The following is a 6,241-nucleotide window of genomic DNA, read 5'->3' on the forward strand; positions in this document are numbered from 1 at the left end:
TTTATCTGTGTTGAATTTCTTCTTTGTGATTTTTTTTTTCTGAGTTTGAATCACTAGTTACTATTAAAATTATTCATCTTGATAATTCTTAGTATGAAAAGCAGATATTTTGTTGCATTTAGTTGCTTGATTGTATAGTTATTATATGGTTATATGGTACTTGCATTTTTATTTTCCAAAAGTTGCTTTATCTGATATGGACTAACTTATTTTCACTCTTAAGCTATGTTCTTTATAAAAAAATAGTTTCCACTCAGCCTCAGCTGTTCCTGACTTTGTTTTAAATACTTGAAGATACTTATGACACTGTTTTCATTTTAGATGTCAGATATACCCTCCTTCTCCGCCTCTCTGCTTTAAAACTCTTTTTATTTCTCCAATCCCTTTCTCCGACCCTTCTTCCCTCAGACCACCAGCATATGAACATCTGTGTCCAGGTCGCTTCTATTAAACTCTCACTTTTCCTACAGGACTTCTCCCCTCTTGTTTGTGCTAATACGTTTCCTTTATTTGCTTTTATTCATCATGATTTATCTAACATACAGTTTAGAAATACTTCAACTGAGAACAACAAAACTTCATCACATTAGGAAATTCTCTCTTCATCTTAGCAGAATATAACTGTGCACATCATTTCAACTACAATCAAAACCTACAGGACTCTTTTCATTTGTGCTTAAACTCTTTCTGGGAAGTTTACAATCAATCCTTGGAGATCCACCAGCCAAAATTTTGCCTTTTCTACTGTGGTGTTACTGATGGCAGCAGCGGGTTATCGTGCTCGGTATGAAACAACAGCAGAAAGGTCTCATCACAGGCGTTGGCAGATAATGGCAGAGCTTTCTGAATGCAGGATCACCATAGCTTTTAATACAGGAAAAGCAATGTATTTCCATAATCTTCCTCTCGGAAATTGCTGAGCTATAGTCTATGTATCTTGTTCTGGCATTCACTTACAAAATCTACTGACTTCATAATTTCTTGGCATTGCTTACAGACTAAGGTGCTGTGGCTTTGGCCGTCTATTATTTCCACAGTGCCTGATACCAGCCCCCTGGAAGTCAGAGCTCTGTGTTCATAGTACTCCTGATATTTTCAGACTAGCAATTCTGAAGTTATTTTAACAAGCTTTCAGTTGTGATACAAGGATAACGTTATGCCAGCAAGTAGCTTGCATGGTTGCCTTCTTTGAATGTGCGGTAACAATCTCTTTTTGGAACATGTGGCTCTCTTTTCTCCGAGTTATACGAATTCTCTGCTGCATATTTAGGGAACTAGTTTAGGGTCTTTGGAGTTTTTTATTTGGTTTGATTTCTTTGTTTTTGCTTTGAGAAAACCAAGAGGGCTCCTGTTACTAGCTTGTGTTGCATTTCTGATTAAAAGCTTTCCATTATGTGAGAGAAGAAAGTATTGCAGATGCCCAGGCTAGATTCATCTAATCTCCTAGGAAAAATCACTCCATGGCTGTATCCCAAAGAGAAAGAATGCTTTGCTGAGGCTGAGATCACATGCTCTGTACTGCCAGTGTCCTAATCCAAGGCAAACTGAAATGTTTCATAGCATCCATGAAAGACATCACAGTGCTTGGGGCAATGGGGCATCCAGCCAATACCTCTAGAATCACTTTTTCTACAGCAATCTCTTTGTGTTAGAATAAAAGCATTTCCACTTTTAGAGGGATATGGCAATATTTTCAGAGATGTCCTTGTTGGTCACTTTATTTTTGAAAAATGAGCTGCAGACAGAAACAGTAAGTCCGCCAACAGTATTCCCTTAAACGGCACCTATTCGTAGTGTTTGGGACACATCCTGAACAGCTCAGCTGCCTTGTCACATCAAATGATTGGAAGGCATTTTGACATCATTTAGCCTCTGACCTTAAATTTCACTCCCAATAAGCAGAAACCAAAACATACCCCACAAAACACTGAGAAAATAGAAACTGCGACTGTGTCATTCCAAAATGAATCCCTATCACTACAGATGAGATATTTCACCACTTTCACACAATAGATGCTTTTATTTATTACTATCAAGACTGGAGCCAAACTGAACAATCTCTCTTTGTATACAGATACTTCTTTTAATTTGTTAGTGAGTTGATCCTTTTAAAATTGCTGATTAGCTCAGCTGTTATTAATGTGACTCAAGTAACTGGAAAATCTCATAGTCTTATGATCACAGAGCTTTTCAACTGGCTGGTCCACAAGTACCACTTATTCACCTCGTAAGTAAAGAGGTGTTTAGCCCAGAAAGAAAAAAGTAAAGTAATGCATACTGTTCAAATTGAAAACAAAAGGAGTGTTCTCAGTATTGGATTTTAACATTTCCCATACTTGCTGATTAAAGGCTCCATTAGTTTCTTTAGCAAAAAAATACATTAATTGCAAAATTAATAGATAATTTTTAACCAGAAGAGGCTTTTTTCGTTTCCAGGTTTCTCAGGACATACTGAAGCCTCTTATGTGCAATGGAGGTCCTACTACAGAACGAACATCCTTGTCTGTGTTTTGTGTACTCTATTACACAAGTAAGTCCTTCAGTTCCCTGGTGTTGGTTGGCATACCTTTGTTTTCAGTGTCTAGTCATTGTTATTAAACCTAGGTTCACATTATGAATTGTCTGTAGTAACTCACAAATAAATAGTAGCATACTTTGCTCCAGTTACTAGTCCTCTGTATGTTAAATCTCTGTTTTCTTTTTGGAGGCTTATGCTAAAAAACTGCTAACGTTCCTTCTCCTTTTCCTTCCCTCTTCCTCCTCTGGAGAAACAAACCAAACCATTGACCCTACTTCAGTTGCTAACCAGGCAGCTGGGGAGCGGGGAGTTGTGAGAAGTCTTTCTTACCCGTAAGTCAATTTGTTGTTGCGTACAAGTCAGCTGAGTTCAGCCTAAATTACCAAATCTGCAGTTGGTAGTAACTGGTGTTTAGTAAACGCTTTTTTTCCTTGAATCCAGACCTTCTTTTGGTAGAAACAGGTGGAATCTGGTTGTTTTCTAGAAACGCTGTCTGCTGAGGAGAGCTATCAAATGGCAGCAGAGGGCAATGGGAAAAATATGACATGCAAGTGCAGCTTAGTGGTAAATTATAGCTTCATAACAAAACTAACTACCACTAAGAGATAACTTAATCTGTTTAATTCAATCAGATGACAAGTGTACATGACACAAAGTATGTGCTTAAGGTGATAAAAGTCACCGTGGCTAGACAGATCAAGTGAACAATATTGCCAGAATTTCATTTATTTGTGTAAAACTGAGGGATGTTATAAGAACTGCGTCCATGTAAGATTTGCTGGTCTAAGCAACTACATTTTTGTAAGGATTCTCAGTCTGGCCTCTGAGTCTTACTTTTTATTATGCTTGCAAAAGATGTCCTTGTTGAAGTTACTACAGTGTTACTTTACTGATTCTCAGTTTTAATCCTTTGCCAAATACTTGGAAAAAAAAAAGCATGCATGTGACATAAGGCATCTCCTGTCACTGTAGAAAAATAAAATGGTATATCCAGATAGGCAGGTGGAGACTGGTGTGTGTTTGCTTTGCTCATAGTCCATGGTGGCCAGATTTTAATGCTGCTCTGGTCTGAAAGCAGGACAACTGTATAAATGAAATGCTGTGTCTAAGCACTGCTCTCCAGAAGACATTATTAACAGAAGCACAACACTCCTTTAATGAAAAAGTTACACACAGCCAGGTAAGAACAAGATAATGATGAACTGTCTATACCCATCAACTAATCATAAGTTATATTTTAAATAAGAAATATAATGTAATTGGTAGGTGCATCATTTCACAGTCTGCTCATGGTCAGAAACAGGAATGAGATGGCAACTGAGCAAATGTCAATACCTAAATCTCCTGTTGGTACAAGTATTTTCAGATTTTAGTCCACAAGTCTTATTTATGTAAGACTCCCGTTCATACCACCAGATTCATCAAAATGAAGGTAGCAAAAGGTATAACTTAGAAGTCTCTTCTGCAAGTATTACTAATAATTAATTTTAGAACAGAAAATGATGAATTTTGAGTTCAGGGCCATATTCTACTGCAGGCCACTTTTTTATTGTATTTGCCCACTGCAAATCTCAGAATTGGTTTAATGTTCCTTTCATCAGGTGCCACGTTATGACATGACTGTTTGAACAGACACTACTTGCAAAAAAGCAAAAAACTGCATCTGTTTTTTGGTAAAAACAGAGGGAATTCATTATTGTTTCTCAGTTACCTAAGAGAGAGCAGGAGAGTAGTCTTATTACAGACATGCATTTCAATGAGCAAGGAGAAATTATCTTGTACATTAATTGCTTTAATGCATGTCAATCAAGAAAAAACTCATACATAAACAGTTTTTAGCTAATAAAGGAGAGCTAAATTTTGTCATGTTGCCTCACCTGAACTAATTAGTTTGTATGTCACAGTTTAAAGATATAAACAATCATAAGAATAAATGTTACACAGTAAAAAGTTTATTATATTGGCAGAACTATTAAGATCTTAATTTTATTTCTATAAATATTAAATTACAAGACTGTTCAACTTGTGGATGTTCAGCATTAAGAACATAACTCTGAAATACTAAAAAGGAAAAATATTGATATTTTGTTTGCTGCTTTTTCTTTTTTTGAGAGCACCTATAATGAAATCTTTGTTAAAAATTGTCTGAATTTGAATACAAAATTTACCAAAATAGTTTTGGTTTAAATTGACATTATACGTTTGCAGTCAGACTTTCCATTACTGTAATAAGCTGATATGATTGCTGAATTCCAGAAGTCATTTTGAATACAAGATTTTGGAATTTTAATACAGCATTTTTTAGGCTTGGTTGCTAAGTGGACATATTTCAGATTACAAATGAGCTCAGCTGACACTTCATTCTTGAGAAGGAAAGCTGCTACCTGACTAATTCGTTAATATGATTACACGAACAGAAAATGAAAAGCATAACCAGAAAATCCAACAGGAATTCTTATGAAAAAAACTCCTTTGAGTTTGCAGGAGGCTGTATCTTCTGCTCACAGACTGGCCAATGAATTGGCTAAATGTAATTTTTTTTTTTTCCCCAAACCTCCAGAAAATGGCTCTAGCTGTTCTGCATTCTTAAAGGTGGTGAAATAAAATCATGACTTCTATCTGTCTGATTTGATGCTGGATGCCTTAGGCCAGCAGAGGTCCTTCTGAAGCCTATGGTAGTCTTGTCCAGCACAGGCTGTCTGGGGACACCAATGAGGGCTACCTAGGGACACCTCCGAAACTGAAACCAAGTCCATAGAGGTTTAAAGCAGGAGTCTGCCTTTAGCAAAGCTTTTATGATGCATTTCCATGGCAATACAGATTTTTTTTTCATGCTTTAACTTTATAGAGCCTGCGGAAGCATAAGATGTTTCAAGAGATGAGATTTCTTGAGTTTCTTTGGAAGTTTCGGAAATGTAGTGCACGAAAGTTGTTCAACATTAAAAAGGGAAGAGATTTAGGATGGAGTTTTCAGAGGCACCTAAAGGACTTTTCTTTTGCTCTGAGCCCTTTTTTTGCTTAGACACATCTGATGACACCGCACATAGACAATGGTTTTGCATGTGCTTTGTCGTGGCATCATGTAGTTTTGACAGGGATGTGTAAATGACCTAAGGATGTGTATATTCATGTAATATACCATTAAAAAACAGTCTTATTGAAGCAATTTTAAAATTACCTAAATGTGAAATTCACATAAGATGTATCAGTAGAGAAACAGGCCACAAAGCAAGAAATAGCAGCATTATTTTAGGAAATCAGACGTTTTTCTGTAACATGCTAGTATCTTTAGCAGTTGTTGAGCCTCTTGAGAAAAAGCTGAGTGGTTTATATTAACCCACTGATGTAGTTAGCTCAGTAGTCTGTGGGGATGTGTGAGACTTACTAATAAGCACAGAAAGAATGACTGTACATGCAGTAGGGTTTCAGTAGGCCCTCTCTTGATGATTATCCATGCCCTGGGGGAATAAAACTCAGGCTCAATAGTCATAGATGCTGCTGAGGCTTCATAAGATGAGACTGTAGTTAAAGTTCATAGTTTTATATTAACAACAATACTTTAAAAATTTCAAATCCACAAAGTTTAGGTTTTGAGGGACTCTCAGTATATGGTTTTAGATTGAGGTAGGCACTGCAGTTGCTTGTAGGTGGTGTGAAAATTGGAGAGGTGAAACAAAAGGAATTAGACTCATGACATCAAGGCTGAGGTATTCTGTATGTTTT

This window comes from Gymnogyps californianus, chromosome 2 (genome assembly GCF_018139145.2).
Source record: "Gymnogyps californianus isolate 813 chromosome 2, ASM1813914v2, whole genome shotgun sequence".
NCBI classification, from domain to species: Eukaryota; Metazoa; Chordata; class Aves; order Accipitriformes; family Cathartidae; genus Gymnogyps; species Gymnogyps californianus.